The sequence below is a fragment of the Panthera pardus genome, unplaced genomic scaffold, assembly GCF_024362965.1.
Source record: "Panthera pardus isolate Hobbes unplaced genomic scaffold, ASM2436296v1 HiC_scaffold_11, whole genome shotgun sequence".
In the NCBI taxonomy this organism is placed as follows: Eukaryota; Metazoa; Chordata; class Mammalia; order Carnivora; family Felidae; genus Panthera; species Panthera pardus.
The window spans coordinates 29,863,055-29,881,105 of NW_026526666.1; the positions used below are offsets into that span (position 1 = coordinate 29,863,055).

The 18,051-nt window shown below is 37.1% G+C and overlaps 1 protein-coding gene across 25 annotated transcripts in view; it reads left to right on the forward strand.

The window, feature by feature from the left end:
- The first annotated feature begins 729 nt into the window (after positions 1 to 729).
- Positions 730 to 18,051, forward strand: part of ZNF644 (zinc finger protein 644) — a 104,577-nt gene continuing 87,255 nt past the window's right edge. For 4 of the 25 annotated variants that reach the window (XM_019414113.2, XM_019414112.2, XM_019414114.2 and 1 more), the window contains exons 1-2: positions 730 to 1,011; positions 1,808 to 2,405. The gene's annotated coding sequence lies outside the window, so the exon portion shown is untranslated. The other 21 variants (XM_019414126.2, XM_019414129.2, XM_019414127.2 and 18 more) reach the window with 13 other exon arrangements.

Consider the following 18,051-nt stretch of genomic DNA (forward strand, 5'->3'; position numbering starts at 1 on the left):
ACATTTATTAAGACAGGACTAGTAGATTCCTTGGGAACTTTTGGTTCATGTCAAACATGTTAGCAACTTCTTGTTTGCTCAGTTCGAAAGCAAGAGAATAGCCCCAAGTCAGTGTTTCTCAAAGTGTAGTGTGTGTAACTCTGTCCTCAGACTCTTGAGGTGGATGCTTGTTAAAAAGGATGATTTCCAGAACTCTTTTGGGACCTACTGATTCTTTGAAGGGTTAACCAGTATCTCAAGTGCTTCTTATATAACCTTAATTTGGAGACTTCTGGCATAATGAGTAACACAGGGACAAAGTATCCTCCCTGCACTTGAGATTTGAAAGAATCAAATTGGGCCAAACCCAGGGCACCTTTTAGGGCAGCCTGCTCCGCTAATTGAGTTGCCACATTTGATGCTTCGCCTGGCCATCAAGCATCTCCCAACAATTGGCTCCCTTAAGATCCAAACCTTCCTCTGCCATTACAGTTGTGACTGGCAATCTTGAGTTCCTTTGCTCTTTTCATCAACAGTAGGACAAGAAAAGGAATTTTGGCACTCTAGTGATCATGGAAATCAAATACGGGCCTGTTCCACCTTAAAGGGCCTAGGCTTGCCTAAGTGCTTGGGTCTTGCAGAGTTTGGGCACCACCATATTTGGAGCGTGCCTACTTTGGGGCGGGAACCTCCTTGAGAGTGATTAGGTCAGCGCTGGGGGAGGTGACCTTGTTTGGTTTCTGGCACCCGAGAACAGTGGTGCACTGTTTCTGCTGCCCCCGTTTGCCTAATTGGCCCAGGCGCTCCACCAGAGCAAAGCCGCCCTAGAACTCCTCGCTGGCCGCCCCCGCGGCTCGCAGCTCGGTAGAGGCGGGAAAGCAGCGCGCCTGCGCCGTGGGAACCGGGGCCGGAGGCGAAAAGCGGGGAGCGGAGGGGGGCCGTTGGAGCCGAGTAGCGTACAGAGCGGCGTGTGACGCGGGGACGCCGCGCGCTCCCAACGTCGCCCCGGTTTGACGCACACGGCACCAAACTGTGAGTTTCAGGGGTTATTTGGTCGGATTCTCCGGGACTCGAGTGGGTTTCGGGCCTCTGGGCTGTGGCGGCGGCGGGATTGAGGGTGGCGGAAGAACTTGGGGGACCCGACCTTCGGCGCTCGGGCCCGGGGAGCTACGCCCTAGGCTGGGTCCCAGCCATCCAAAAGGACGCGTTTTGCCGCACAGGCTAAGATGGCGGCGGCGGCCGAGGAGGCGGAGTTGGTGCTACACAAGGAGCCCGGGCCCCGGGTTCGGGGAGGCGGCGGCCGCGGCGGCCGCGGGGGGCGGCGGAGCCTGAGGTGAGCGGCGGCCGCCGCCGCGGGGCGGGACTCGGCGGAGAGTGGGTGGGGGGGGGGGGGGACCTTTCCGCGGCGGCGTCGGAGGATCCGGTAGCGGACACAAAGGGGCTGAGCTGGGCACTAGACTTGGGGGTTTTGTTTAGTCACATGAAGCCGAGCAGCCAGTGAGCAGTAGGGGGAAGGGGCCGAGATCCGGCGGCTTGGGGAGCCTGGCGGTCGCCATTGCAACGCACTGAGTAACGGGGCGGTCCGAGAGCAGTCACCAACCCCTCTCCGGGGCTGCTCGGTTTGGGCCAGAAGCGCCAGCTCTGGCATTAACTGCACACACCCCTCCCCTTACGTGGGACCGGGACCGCATAGACCTCCCCTCCCCCTGTTCTGCAAGATCTTATGCCGCTAGGTGCCTGGGAAGTAACAGCAAGAGGTAAATCGCCCAAAGTGTTTGGGTTGCCAGGGGCTTGGTGGGTGTCCAGCTAAAGCTTTTTGCTTCTCCAGGTCTGATTCCCTGGCCTTTGTGTCCCTGGGAGCTTAATCTCTGCCAGAGGAAAGCAGGTGTGCTCCACTTCTCCCGTGAACCTGAAGATGAGTTGTCCCAGACCCTTCTCAGTGATTGGAAACTTAGGTGGTGGAGCTAAAGGTTTCTTGTTACGAGACTTCCACAGACGACTCTCGTGTTGGGATCCATCCATGGTTTAGCAGCATTAGTGGAAAACTTTCCTTGAACTGCCTAAGTAACATTGACATAAATTTAGTTGTTATAAAACTTTCATGTCTAGACTTCAAATTTTGTGTGGTCATTGAGAAGTACTCAACAAGGGGGTAAACACAATGGGGGCCTAAATGATGGTCCTGTTTTGTATACAAGTCAATAATTACAACAGGAATACCAAAACACCATCATCTCTTCTGGCCAGTTCTGACTAATGCCAGGCTTGTTGCATCTGGATGATAGATTAGATTTGCCTTAATAGTATATTGCCTCTCTGCAGTAGTTTAGTTACATTTCTTTGGTCCAAGAAGAAGGAAAGCATTTCAAAAAATAGACAACTCAAGTTACTCAAAGGAAACCTGCTGTTTGCCTTCAGTGTCATGTGTAAGTATCCAGGGAAGTTGATGGCAGTAATACTGCTTTGGTAGCTTTGGTGAGAAAAAATTAGTTTTTATGAGGAAGTTAGAATTTTGACATTTTAATAGGTGAAACATGAAGGCTTGACCACTGTTGATGCAGTGATATGTATATCCCTGTTAAAACCTCTGTAGTGTGGATTTTAGAATTGTAAAGTGACACTGCACTTACGGCTACCTCATACTTTGTATATTGGTATTAACTAATGTTTGAAGTACAGAATTTGGAAACAACTAATGTTTTGGCCAGGTCACGTTAACAAGAGTAAGTTATGTGATTGCAGGGTTAAAGCACATTTGGATTGTTAACTTTAGATCTCTGTTCAAATTAAAATTTGAATTTTTTAATATGACTTAAAACTTTCATTTTCCTTGCTTCTTTCAGATACAGATTTTCCCCCTTTAACTTTTCATCTTTTAATAGAGAACACTCTTACTGTATTAACGAATAGGAGATACATCGACATTGGCAAAATGTATTACTGAATCATGTGGTTTTGGAGTGGAAGGAATCTCAGGGAACACCTAGTTTTACCCACTGTTTTATAATATATTAAGGACCAAGTATGATTAAGTTAGTGAATAATGGAAAATTGTCTTTTCAACTTCTACCTCATTGCTCTTTTCGTTGATCACGTTGGTGGGATGAAAAGGTGACTGTCTGCAGCTAATGGTTAAAATAAAACATTTAAATAAGTGTGGTTGAAAACACTTATTAGATACTATTATATTAATGAGAACTTCTGTGACAATAAGTTAAAAAGTTTCAATTAACATGGTGATACAGTTGTGAAAGTGACTTTCAGTGAAATAATTTCAGATACAAAATACAGACATTTCAGATAATTTGGGGCCAATGTTGCTTTTGAATTGTGAGGTTTTCAAAAAGCAGTCTTGACCCAGAAATTAAAAAAAACAAAAACAAAAAAACAGCTTGATGAACTTCTTGGAAGATTTGAAGTAATTGCCATTACTACAAATTATTACATAAGAAATGCGATGCTGAAAACAGTAATGCGAGTGCCTTCATTTTGTAATGGTAGCTTTTTTATTGGGTGAATGGACATGACAGATTAGCCCTTGTTAAAAGCAACTTTTTAAGATTTACTACTACTGAATAGTAGTAGATCTGTAAGATCTGTTAGGAAATTCAAAAGTAGCAAAATCACTTATGGTGGGATCCCTCAGTTCTTTAACTTCTTTGGATATCAAATATAACAAAAACTTTTAAATCATATTGAGGTTTTAAAGCTTTTATTGGTCATTTAGGGTACATTTAAATTATTGATTTTTCTAAGAACTACTTCTTAATTTTCAACACTGAGTAGATTTAATTACATTTTAGTCATGTGATAAATCGATTATTCTCAGATTATTAGTAATTACAAAGTGAGTGTTATCTGCAAACCTTAAATATTTTGCAGTTTTAATTTGTTATTCAAGTTATATGAGGAAGAGTTTTGGTGTGGTTGAATTGAGACTGTATTGGGTAGCATGAGAAGAGGGGAGACTCAAGGACAGTCACTAGAAGTGGTGAGGATACCTAAAATTTAGACAGATTGGTTGTCAGAAAAGATCAGGTTTATCCCAGACATACTGTTAGTGTTAGGGTTACCTATTTAGACTCTTCTCAGGGTGTGGGACCAAAGGAAAAGAGTGGATCTTATTTTTGTAGGAATGCTTTTCTCATGATTGCTTTTCAGGCAGTCTTAAAGGCAGCAGTTTGCCCTGAATTCAGAAATAGGTATGCTGAATTATCCAGTCCTAATTTTATACCAGTCCTTTTAAAAAGGTGTTTTTAATTTAATTGATAGCTGTATACAATAAAACATGAGCATAAAGAATAGCAATTATGATATTTTGGGTAGGTATTCAAATGAGCTCTAGTTTTTTACACTTATTATCATTAATCCCAATAAAGACTGTTTTGTAGATGGAATCTGTAAATGTTTACAAAGTTATGAGATACAGCAACGATTAAGGCAGTTCTAGATGTATTGTCTGTTAATAGAGAGAAATAGTTGCTTTTAATATTACAGACCATTTACATCTTTGAATTTTCAGAAAATTGACAGTAATCAATCTGATTCTAGCACTAGCTCACCCTGCTGGTTGGCTGAAGTATTTCTGTTCTTCTCTTAAAAACAAGTGTAAAGATCACTTGAGACCTAGAAGGTAGAATAGCAAATTAAATTCATGGTCTTTCTTCAGGAAGGTGGGGGTCTCCATGAAAAGGGTGTTTCTCATCTCTAGGGTCGTAGTTGCTCTACTGTTAATTTTTTTCTAAGATCTGCCAAATTTGAACTATGGAGTTACTATCTTTGAATTTAGGAGGAACTCTTAATTATGGGGAGATACTATGTTTTTGTCCTTTTCAAGGACAAGATTCAAGATAGGACATCCTTTGACAATTGAGAAATGTTAGCAAGAAAAACAAAAAGTCCTGTGACATAACTTTCCAGGAGGAGAAAAGCAGAGGATCTCAGGGGGAAGAAAAGAAGCATGCCAGGACAGAAGCAGCAGTGCACACTTCTGGATGGAGGAAAGTGAGGCTGGATTAAGATTAGTGTTTCTAAGATATTTCCTTTATACTCTCCCTCTACTAATCTTTGCTTTACCTCTTCTGTTTGCAAGCTGTAGCCTTCCCATTTCATTTGGGATTCTTGGAACTGTGATCTTGTAAGTAACTTTGCGAAAAGTATAGATAAGTGGTTTTTTCCTTGTAATTTAATTCTGTTGGTCTAGATTGTGGTACAGTTGAAGTTGGTTGGAGTGATAAATACAATTTTAGGTATTAAGCCTTTAGTATGTATGTCTTTCATTGAAGTTGAAAATACAGCTTTTAAAAGCTTTTAAAAGACTTTTTGTACAAAGTCCAGAAACTTAAATAAGTCAGGAGTGAAATGAGTAATTTAAAATAAAAAAAATGTAACGAAGTGTTAGGATGAAAGTACTTTACAGTTTACAAAGCATGTTTATCTGTATTCTATCAATTATCTATCTTTTATAAAAGATTAACACTTTTATCCTTTCTTCTGTGGTGTTTATCCTTTTATTTGAAAGCTGAATGCATATTTTTTTCATCAGTTTCTTGAGGAAGATGATAATATAACTAGTATTTTCAAAACACCATTTATTGGAAAGAGAATGATGGCCATTTGTTTGTTGAATGGTTTGTGAAGGTGGATAAAAGCCTTGCCTGTTGCTTACTGTTGATTTGCTGAGTATTACACACATACACACACAGACAAATGTGTATATATACACACACAGGAAATCATAGTTGCATTTATAATTGTATATGAATAAAGAGATAAGATGAGCTAAGGTTTAAAAGTGTAAGCTTTGAAGTAAAACTGATGGGGTTAAAATCTAGCTGTGGTGGGGGTACCTGGCTGGCTCAGTCAGTAGAGCATGTGCATGTGACTCTTGAGACTCGCTCTCAGGGTTGTGAGTTCAGGCCCACGCTGGGCATAGAGATTGCTTTAAAAAATCTAGCTCTGTGAGCATTAGGCAAGAGGATTTAACAATAATAATCTTCATAGAGGCTTAAAGTTTACATTACATAATTCATGTAAAGTCCTTAGCTTTCTGGTACACAATGGGTGCTGAGCAAATGTTAGCTTTTATAATAATAGTAATAGTTACTACTATTGTTTAATTTTTTTATAATAACTTGAAATTTTCACCTGCAAGTGATTTGGAATTACATACTTTTGCTAGTGTTCCTTTTTTAGACCCATGTCTACAAAGGGAGGGTTGTTGATAAAGGAAGTTAGATGTAGGCATCAAAGTGTGCCTTCTCCAGTTCTAGCAGCAGAAGCTATTAACCAGGTTCAGTATTTCAGGAGCACATTCCCTTTTAGTACTGTCAGCTGATGAATAAATGCACTTGGAAATGAGTGCATTTTAATGTGAAGTTGTTTCCCAGCCAATGTGTTGATTTATCTTGGTTAAAACATTCTGAATTTCTTTACTGTCCTTTAAATTTTTGACCATTAGTGGCGGGAAGAGGGTGAGTGGCTGTATGTATTTGTATATAATATACTTTTAAACCCCAGCTAAGAGAGAATAGCTTCAACAGCAGCTAGATTGAGAGGAGAGGTATGTTATCATTTTGTTGCTTTGTCTGAGTCAGGGGAATTTCCTCAAACAGCATTTCCTTTTGCTGTTTTCCTCTCCATACTTTGTTTTGTATTTGGGCTGGTATGGTCTTAAACTTACTTGTATCTTTAATTTTTCTTCTACCACCTATGTCCCCCACCACCAACATAGATTTTAAGCTTTTTATTTAAAAGCTAGTAAAAGTAATTTTAAGTTCATGTGGCAGAGAGGTGTGAGCATGAAAAGTTAGAAGTTTCAGATATGCTTAATATTTTCAGCAGTTTGGAAAATGAAGGAGAGAAAAGTTACCCATTTCTTATCACCATTATATAATCATTAGTATTAAAGGAAAGGGAGATGAGGGGCGCCGCGGTGGCGCAGTTAAGCATCTGACTTCGGCTCAGGTCATGATCTTGTGGTTTGTGGGTTTGAGCCCTACATCAGGCTCTCTGCTGGGCTCTCTGCTGTCAGCTTGGAGCCTGGAGCTTGCTTTGGATTCTGTGTCTCCTGTTTTCTCTGCTCCTCGCCTGCTCATGCGCGCTCGCTCTCTCTCTCTCTCTCTCAAAAATAAATATTAAAAAAAATTTTTTTTAAAGTTAAGGGCGATGAGACCAACATTAAGCATCTACTCTGTATTCCTTATAATAATGTTTGATGTATATATTCCCGTTTTATATGCAAGGAAACAAACTCAAACTCAGGTCATGTAGATAGTAATTAGTACAGCAGCCAAGTTTGAATCTTAGGTATATCTTGATTCTATAGATGAAATCTTTCTACTGTGCTTTCCCCTCCTTTCTATCTGTACTTTAACCTAATTATACAATTTGTAAGTTTTATTTCCTACTTATAAAACATTATAAAAGCATTTTTCTGCCTACTCTTATTTTAAGCGGTGTCATATTGCCCACATTGTTTATTCATACCACCAGATAAAGGCTCTTTGTCTTGGCTGCTGGATATTGGTACAATCATATTGGTCAAAGTGGAGACTGCCTTTTTTCTTTACTGAGTGACCAAGAAGAAAAATAATGAAGGTTAATCAGAACTAATACTCTTTGGGATTAGAAATGCTACAGGTTTAATAATATCTACCTGGTGAGACATTTAACTCAAAATTGGATATATGTAAAATGTAGATGACATTTTCAGTTTAGGCATGTGAAAACAACTTTTCCTATATTTTTATACTTTGAAATGCTGTAAGTTTCCCTGTTAGAAATATTTAAAAAGTGATATTAAAATTAAATAGGCACTTAATTTTGTTTGGTTACTATTTGTAATTCCTAATGTAATAACCTTTATAAAAGGGAAAATACTGAATTCTTATACTTTAATTGGGTGGATGACGTATATTTAAATATAATTTGTGGGGCTTTTATAAATAAATTGTACAGGGCAGCACTGACCAGTAGGAATATGTTGTTGTGCTACAAATGTGATTTAAATTTTTCTGTAGCTTTATTAAAAAATGAAAAGAGGGGTGCGTGGGTGGCTCAGTCAGTTAAGTGTCAGACTTGGGCTCAGGCCATGATCCTATGGTTCTTGAGTTCGGGCCCCACGTCGGACTCTGCTGACAGCTCAGAGCCTGGAGCCTGCTTCAGATTCTGTGTGTCCCTCTCTGTCCCTCCTCCACTCACACTCTGTGTCTCTCTTTCTTTCAAAAATAAATAAACATTAAAAAAAATTTTTAATAAAAAGAAATAGGTAAAATTAAATTTATTAATGTATTTTATTTAACCCAGTATATTCAAAACATTATTCCAATAATTGAGCTATTCTGCATTCATTTTTTTCACGTCAGGTCTCAGAATCAGAAGTGTGTGTTCTGTAATTAAAGCACATCTCAATTCAGACTAGCCAGACTACTAGTGCTTAGTAGCGACGTGGCTTTTGTATTGGACAGTGCAGATATAGTTAGTTCTGTACACATATGGAGAAAGGATAAAGTAGGAATTGAAATGAGCCTTAAAGGGTAGCTAAGAAAAGAGTCTGCTGGAGAACAAATCTGTAAAGTGATGGGAATTAAAATAGGAGACATAATTTGAAATCAGATAATAGAGGGACTTGAATCTAGTTTAAGGAATTTGTTTAGTATGGGGGATGTGTGTGTAATTGTATGTTGGAGGGTGCCTAATCATGTCTTGTACATGAGCAGTTAATATCAAATTAATCAAATTAATATCAAATATCAAATTAATCAAATATCAAATTAATTTAAGTGAGTTAATATGAGGCAGAACAAGGGGCACTTGGGTGGCTCAGTTGGTTGAGCTTCTGACTTGATTTTCGCTCAGGTGATGATCCTAAGGTCATGGGATCAAGCCTCGTGGTGGACTCCATGCTGTGTGTGGAGCCTGCTTGGGATTCCCACCCCCCTCCCCCTGCCCTTCTCAACCCTGCTTACGTTCTCTCTCCCTCTCTCTCTCTCTCTCTCTCTCTCTCTCTCTCTCTCTCACACACACAAATATGCGCGCGCACACACACACGCGCGTGCACGTGCACACACACACACACACACACGAGGCAGAACAGGAAAAATGCAGAAGAGTACTCACAAAGTCTTGTAGGTCTTCTAAGGGGAAAAAAGTGTGCTTAGGGAATATTGGTATTCTCTGATTAGCCGTATGATGGAGAATGATCAAAAAGGAATTGAATTGAGAAAAGGTTTTTAGATTTGACCATTTTTTGTAAGTTATTTTTATATGTTTTATTTAGGTATAACTTACATACAGTGAAGTGCACACATCTTATGACTACACCTCAGTGAAATTTTTCATAGAAGCATACACACACGACTTCTCAGATAAAGACAGTAAACATTTTCTATATGGAAAAAATTTCCAATTCCCCCTCCAAAAGTGACTACTGTTTTGGTCTCTATCACCATAAATAAGTTTAGCTTATATTTGAACTTGATTGTGGCATATTTGTCCTCCTTTCCAAGGGTAGTGAGAGTTGATGGCTTGAATCTCTGTCTTTTCTGTCCTTGTTTGGCATTATGTGAATTTGGAGGTAATCAGATGATAGATGGTTGGTACCATAGCTCTACTTTTTTTTTTTTTCCAGTGTGGTTTATACCAAGATCAGAGAGGTGTTTCTTAGTTTTCATTAATATTGATTCTTCAGAAGGTAGTTTTATGACTAGAAATTTGTTTAGAATGCAGAGATTTGAATTGCTTCTGCAGATAACATAGTTATCTGGCTTGCTTTCATTACAGTATTCTCTAGGCATATAGCCAAGAAGTAGGTAGAGGAGGTCTTGGATTGCCTCCTAATATAGAGGTCTTTTGGAACCTTTTTAATAGTAGCTTCTAGGCATTATGTAAGTTAGCTTTCAGGCATTGCAGGTTACTTAATAAGGTATTTGAGTGTTTCTGATTGTGATTGTAGGGATAAGAGTAAATTGGTGTACTTCTGTTTACAGCTAAGTATGCATTCTTAACCTGAAAGATTTTGACATTTATTTATGTGTAAAGAACCTAGAATGTTACCTTAAGGACAGTTACACAAACATTTGAATGGTTAAAATCCATGAGAGACACTTTACAAAATGAAAACTGAAGTGGAATTATTCATCATGATTTTGACTTCTAATGCTTGAATCAATTCTGTTTTTCAAACGGAATTAATGGTTACAACATTGTTTTTTATAAATACTGAGCAGCAGAAGCCTTGTTTACTACTGCAACAATTGGTGCTTTTGGGAGAAATATTTTTATTTCTCAAATATGTATTTTATAAAGTTGAAACAGTACCTAACAATGAAAATATGTATCTTTACATCCTAGTATGCCTAGTTTTGAAGAACAGATACGTTTCGTAAATTTGTACAGAAGTGGACATGAAAATACTTTCTCATTAACATTTGGATTATGAATGCTTTTGAACTTATGGAATGAGAATATATAAAGTTTTGTTTTTTTTAAATATGTAGTAAGTTTGCTTAATATACTGTAGCCCTAAGAATTTTATAGTTGTCTTGAAATAAAACCTTATATATCAACTTCTCTTATGTAGGTTTTGCATTTATGAAGTACAGAAGGCTAAAGCAAATTGGTTAGATTAGACATTGAAAAAGTGTGGTTATTATCTACAAAATATTAAGACTTTATATAATATCTTTTGGGCCAGATTTAGAAAACCACAAACAAAAACAACTAGAATGTTATTAATTAACAGCCTTAAGAGCTTTAAGAGCTGACTTCTCCAGATAGAAAAAAATATTTTTAAGGGTATGTTCTATGTTTTTGTGTTGTTTTGATGAAAATGAATGTTATATTTGTATTTAGTTTTGGGAGATTGGATTTTTTTTTTGTATGCAGAAAAACCTTATTTTTGTGGTTGTATGTTCTTCAACCTTTGCTTGTTTTCACTGGGGTAGTTATTATACAGAATTCACTTAGTATCTTACTAGGGTAAGAATGCTAATATATGGAGTAAAGGATATGGTTCCTGTTCTGAAGAACTTATGATTTAAGACACAACTTGAAGAGCACTTAATAATGAAGCATTTGAATTACTGAGTTGACAGAAAATAAAATGAATGGTATCTAGTAAGACTGGACTAATTAATTAAGCTCCTTGGCAAAAATATTTTTCTAATCTAGGTTTTGAAGAAGTGGTATGAAGATTGGTGGAGAGGGAAGGAATATTGGTGGAGAGGTAGGGGAATAGTTATGTTAAAAAAGCACAGAGATGGAAATTGTGGAATGTAAGCGTTTCCCTTACTCAAAATAGAGTCTATTTTAAATGAATGTAATGAAGAATAAATTTGATAAGATGTGGCCCGAGCTGGGGGAATCTAAAGAAGTTTGGATTAGAAATTAGAGATAAGGGATACTCCTTAAGGCCACTGAACAGAAATAAATGAATAAAAATAAAGAAAGATTAGCAGCCAGATAGAACATGATTGGAGAAGAGATTGAAGTCAGGAAGGCCAGTTGGAGGTTATTATCTTGGTGGGTGAGAGGGAAGAGTAAGGATGGGTAGTTTTAAAATCAAGCAAGTGGTGAACTATGTGGCTCCTGTTTGTCATGCAAAGTTAAAATAAGAATGGAACGCTTTTATTGTCTCATTGAAAATAAATTTACTTGGACACACAATTTGCAAATAAATTATTAACACTAACTGGGATACATTCACCTTGTTCTATTAAAAAACTGATGAGCTTTTAAGTTTGGTTTGAAAACGAAGTAACACCCAAGGAAGTTATGCTGTAGTGGTATTTTCTGAATTGCTAGTACTTTGAACTAAAAAAAAAATTACTTGAATATTAAGAAGAGCTTGTAATTGTAATGTTGTATTCTGAGTTATAATAGTATATTTTAGACATGGTTTAAGAGACAGTCTGATTGGTATAGGAGTTGGTGGGAAAATAGATAATAAAATTAATAATCTGGAATACCAGTGTTTAAATTTGTTTTAAAATAAATACTTATTTCAAAATTTAGGAATAGTTGAGAAGAACACAGTGTGTTGGTAGGGGAAAAAATAATCCTTATAGTTCCCTCTGAGCAGTAGCATTTTTTGATATTTAAGATGTAAGATGTTTGTCTATATTGGGGTTTTTAAGGGTGTTTAAATGGAATGGATACTGTGTCTTATAGTAAGATTCTTGTTTTTTTATTTAAAAAGATTTTTTAATGTTTATTTATTTTTGAATGAGAGAGAGACAGAGTGTGAGGTGGGGGTGGGGGGTGCAGAGAGAGAGAGGGAGACACAGACTCTGAAGCAGGCTCCAGGCTCTGAGCTGTCAGCACAGAGCCCGACACAGGGCTCTAACCCACAAACCGCGAGATCGTGACCTGAGCCAAAGTCGGACACTCAACCGACTGAGCCACCCAGGTGCCCCAAAATTATTCTTAAAAGAAAAGAATTAGAAAAATATGAAAAAGTTTAGAAGTAAAATAATTAAAATTTTTTATTTCCCTTTTTTAGAGTTATTAAATGGAACAGAATTTGGGAGTTTATAGAGCCTAGGAACTTAAGGTAGTATGTTAGTCTTAGTTTAACAAGTTTACATTTTAACTGTTCTCACAGTTAATAAAGACTTAATTTCAGTAAAGAAGTTAGTGAGATTTCTGGCAACATGATAAAATAGGCAAGTACATTTGACTGTGTCCAGGTTACCTGTTGAGACATCAACTAAAGTAAAAGAGAATAGGCTGTCACCTATTGTCACTGGAAGTAGAGATCCATCCATCATTTCTGAAATTGGTATTTTGGTATAAAGAGTATGGGTGAGATGGGATGACAGTAGAACTATTCACTCTTCTCTGATTATCCTGAACTATTGATATGAGAATAGGAAGCTTGCAGGAAAGCCCTCCTCTGAACCTCTTAAATATTTCCCTGTCTCTACCCATTTGTGCTTGGAAACTTCTTAGAAATAGACATATTTCCACCTTTGTGCACTGCTTGGGTCTACGTAAGCTGAGAAGCAATGAAAAATCATCACATGCTTGAGGAGAGGCTGCAGTTTGAAAGGCCAGATTGACTATTCCGTATACATTGAACCTACTGAAAAGCTCATACAGAAAAGAGGTGGAGGAGATAGAGATAATTTGTGGCTATGATGGGATCAAAAATCTTGTGCTATGGCATTGAATGCCTTAATGGTGACTCTGCCATTAAGAGTGGTAGAAATGGCATCCTAAGAAGATGTCCTTTAGTGTGATATTGCTTGTCCACCTTCCTCCTGGTTCATCTTATTTTCCAAGACTTACCAACTCCCTGTCAAGTTTGATTAACTGATAGCCTTCCAGCAGCTTTTTTTTAATTTAACAGGAATTGGTCCTCCTCACTCCCTGCCTTTGCAGATTGGATTAAAAATTTTTGGTGTGTAGTTTTATGAGTTGTATCTAAGACATAGTAGGAAATCTAAATCATTAAAAATAAAGGAATGGCAGGGTGCCTGGGTAGCTCAGTCTGTTAAGCGTTCGACTCTGCATTTTGGCTCAAATCATGGTGTCACAGTTCACAAGTTAGAGCCCCATATCAGACTCTGCACTACCAGTGCAGAGCCTGCTTGGAATTCTCTCTCCCTCTCTCATCTGCCCCTCCCCAGCTTGTGTGCTGTAGTGTGCACACGCTCTCTCTCTGAAAACAAATAAATAAAGTTAAAAAAAAAACAACAAAGGAATGGCAAAAATACTAAAACAAGTTCATCAATATCAAGCAAAGGATAAAACCTTTTCTAGAGTAAAATGAGTGAAAAAAGAAATTGTTTAATTAATAAAAAGTTAGAACTAAACTCTATCAGCTTGGAATTGTGTGTGATAAACAGCATTGAAACATGAAGTAATGTTTCTTTAGAGAAATTAGTAACACTAGTCTTTTTTTTTTTTTTTTTTAATTTTTTTTTTTTAACGTTTATTTATTTTTGAGACAGAGACAGAGCATGAACGGGGGAGGGTCAGAGAGAGAGGGAGACACAGAATCTGAAACAGGCTCCAGGCTCTGAGCTGTCAGCACAGAGCCCGACGCGGGGCTCGAACTCACAGACCGTGAGATCATGACCTGAGCCAAAGTCGGACGCTTAACCAACCAAGCCACCCAGGCGCCCCAACACTAGTCTTTTTAAGAGAGTTTAATTTACCTCTCAGAAATTAATAGATCAAATAAACTAATTAAGGATATGAAGATTTGAATAGCAATAGATTTTATTTAAAAGACGTATGTCAACCTTTGTTCCAAACAGAGAATACGACATTCTTTTCAAATCCCTGTGAATTTTTTAAAAAATCGTGTTTTGAGTTTCAAAGAGAATTTGGGTTCTAAATAAGAGGAATGGCGTAGGCCAGTATTTTTTTTTTTTTTTGATTAAACAATAAAACTAGATATTAAAGCCAAAATGATGTTAACTACTTGCTTGGATGATGAAAACTGTGTCCTGTTGGGATTTAAGCTTCAATTTCGTACTATTTAGAAATGAACAACAATGAGTATATGACATGAAAAAACAGATGAGATTAATATTCATTTAAACATGATGGGTTAAAAAACTTTCATTTACTTTGCTATCCCTACTAGAATTGGAATAATGGTTTTCGTTTGTTTTTTTAAAGGCATAGGGTGTCAGGGACAAAGAAAACTGAAAAGTTGATCACAGAAAACTCTGGAGGCTGAAAAGCAACACGTAGTAACTAATTTTGTAGATCTGAGAAAACTGAATTTTCTGCTTATTTTTGGGGAAGGCCTAGAATTGGTGCCGTAGATCCTGGGGTTCTTCAGAAATTGGTAGCTTCAGGTACTTTTGAAAGAATTGTCCAAAAGTCTATAATAAAAAATAAGCAACACTCATGGTACCAGGAGAGGGTTTCTTACCCTCAAGTTTCTTCTCTGTACTGGAGAACTCTACACACAGCTTGGGTTAAGGGTGTCGTACTAAATAGTATTGACTAGAAATCTACATCCAGGAATCCTCCCCAGCCTCTTTTTCTCTACTGGTCCTGAGAATACTGGGTGTCAGGCTTATAACTCCAGATGTGAGGTTGGAAGATTAATCCTGTCATAGCAAACTAATGATCAGGAAAAAAGGCCAACAGATAATAACAGATGTGGATTCACCCAGAGAAATGGCCCAGACTGGTCCACATCCTACAATGACACCTACCCATTAACGCATTTTATAGACAGCCTTTAAATGTTTCATTTTCAAATATGACATTAAGGATCATTTGAAGATAACCTCAGTATGAAAGAGAAAGAAATAGAAACAGTTCAAGAAGAAAAAAAGTTACTGGAATATGTTTGGAAGTAAGATAAATTCTATCTTTGAAGCAAGAAAGGATGCTTGCTTTAAAAAGAATCCTCAGAAAACAAAGAAAAGCTCTTAGACATTTAGAATATGAAATAATAGAAGGATTGGAAGTACAGGATATGACATTAATAGAAAAGCTAGAAATTTAGAATGTTATATATTTAGTAGAAAGTTGGAAGATAAAGTTGAGGAAATCTTCCAGAAAGCAGGACAAAAAGATACAAAGTAGAAGGTAAGAATATGGGAGGATCATACTTGGTGAATTCAACATGTAAAAAATGAGAATTACAGAATGGGGAAAAAAATGTGTGGAGGAAATTAATAAGTGAACAAAAAACTTGGGTTTTCACACTGACAGGGTGCACGGAATGCTCCGCATAGTGACTAGGGGGGAAGAACCCACGTCAAAGTACATCATGGTGAAATTTCAGACATTAGAAATAAAAGGAAGTTCCTAAGAGCTTTCACGTTTGAAGCATATAAAAGGGATTAGGAATCAGTAACAATGGAAAGTAATTGTTAATGGAATAATGCCTTCAAAGCATTTGAAGGAAAGGTATTTCCAAACTAATTCTATACCTTGCCAAGCTGTCAAGTGTGGGAGTAGGCTAAAGTTATGAAACATATGAGGTCGTTGGAATATTTATTTCAATTGCACTGTATCTCAGGAAGTTACTAGAGGACGTGGACTTTATCAAAATGATGAGGTAAATCAAAAAGAGGGATTATCCAGGAAATAGGATCCAGTACAGGAGATAAGTAAAAAGAATGCATACCTAAAATAATGGTGAAGGGAGATCCAAGGAGTGTGGCTGTGCAGCAGGTCTGAGAGTTATTAATTTAGATTGGAACGAGAAGCAAAGAGGATCTAGATGGTATGTCTTTAGAAACGTGTGTGTGCATGCACACAAAATAGAGGGGATTTTTGTGATTTTATTCAAAAGGGACGTTTATATGTAGTTTTCTTTTCCTGTGATGTCTTGGTTTTGGTATGAAGGTAATAATGGCTTCATAAAATGAATTAGGAAATGTTCCTTCCTCTTCTTTTTTGAGGAAGAGTTTGTGGAGGATTGGTGTCAATTCTTTAAACGTTTGGTTTAAAGGTAGATTGTACCAGAGAATCCATCTAATCCTGGTTTACTTTTGGTAAATTTTTTCCTTATTTAATCTCTTTAACTTATAATGCTATTTGGATTTTCTACCCCTTCTTGAATCAGTTTCAGTAGTTTTTCCCCCTAAAAATTTGTCCATTTTATCTAGGTTATTTAATGTGTTGCTATACAGTTGTTCCTAATGTTCCCATATAATCATTTTTATCATAACACCAGTAGTAATGATCCCTTTATCATTCTTGATTATAATAATTTGTCTTTTTTTTTTTTTTTTCTTGGCAGCCTAGCTGAAGGCTTGTAAACTTCATTGATGTTTTCAAAGAACCAACTTTTGGTTTCATTGATTGTTCTGTATTATTTTTCTGTTCTCTGTTTCATTTATTTATGCTGTAATCTTTATTTTCTTCGTCTGCCTGTTTTGGGTTTAGTTTGTTCTTTTTCTGTTTTTTTTTAAGGTCAAAGTTTAGGTTTTTGAATTGAGATCTTTTTAAATGTAGGCATATATAGCTATAAATTTCCCTTTAAACACTGCTTTCACTTCATCATTTAAATTTTGGTGTGTTGTGCTTTTGTTTTAATCTTAACGTATTTTATAATTTTCCTGTGTGATTTCTTTGACTTCTTGTTTTTTAGGAGTTTGTTGCTTAATTTCCACATATTAATTTCCCAAATTTCCTTCTGTAACTGCTTTCTACTTTCATTCCCTGGTGTTTGGAGAACATACTTTGTATTATTTTATTCCTTTAAAGTTCTTGAGACTTGTATTATTGCCTTACATATAGTATGTTCATGTACACTTGAGAAGGAAGTGTTCTGCTGTTTTGAGTGGAGAATCCTGTACCTGTCAAGTCTAGTTAGTTTATAGTGTTAAAGTCTTCTGTTTCCTTGTGTTGTTTTGTTTGCTTTTTTTTTTTTTTTTTTTTGGTCTGCCTCTATCCATTATTGGAAGTGAGTTAAATAAGTCTCCCAACTATTTTTGTTTGTTTTTGTCTGTTGTCTATTTTTCCTTTCAGTTTTATGTTTCTGCTTCATATGTTTGAGTCTTTATTCTTAGGAGTATTTGTTTATAGCTGATCTATAATTTTTGATGAATTGACCCTTTTATCATTATAAAATGTCCCTCTTTGTCGTCTCTAGTAACATTTTTTTTAATGTCTATTTTGTGTGATAAGAGTACAGCCATTCCTGGCGTGCCTGGGTAGCTCAATCAGTTGAGTGTCCAACTCTTGATTTTCGCTCAGTCATGATCCCAGTATCATGGGATTGAGCCCTGTCTCAGGTTCTGTGCTGAGTGTGGAGCTTGCTTAAGATTCTACCCCTTCCCCTCTGTCTCTCAAAAAAAAAAAAAAAAAAAAAAAAAAGAGTATAGCCATTCCAGCATTCCAGCTCTTTTTCTTGGTTATAGATTGCTTGGTATATCTTTTTCCATCCTTTTACTTGCAGTTTATTTGAATCAAAAGTGTCTTTGAACCTACGGTGTATCATCTCTTTTAGATAATGTATAATTGGGTTGTCTTTTTTTACACATTCTGTCAGTCACTTCGTTTTGATTGGAACGTCAAGTTTATTTGCATTTAATATAGTTACTGATAAGGGAGGATTTATGTCCACTATTTTGTTACTTGTTTTGTGTT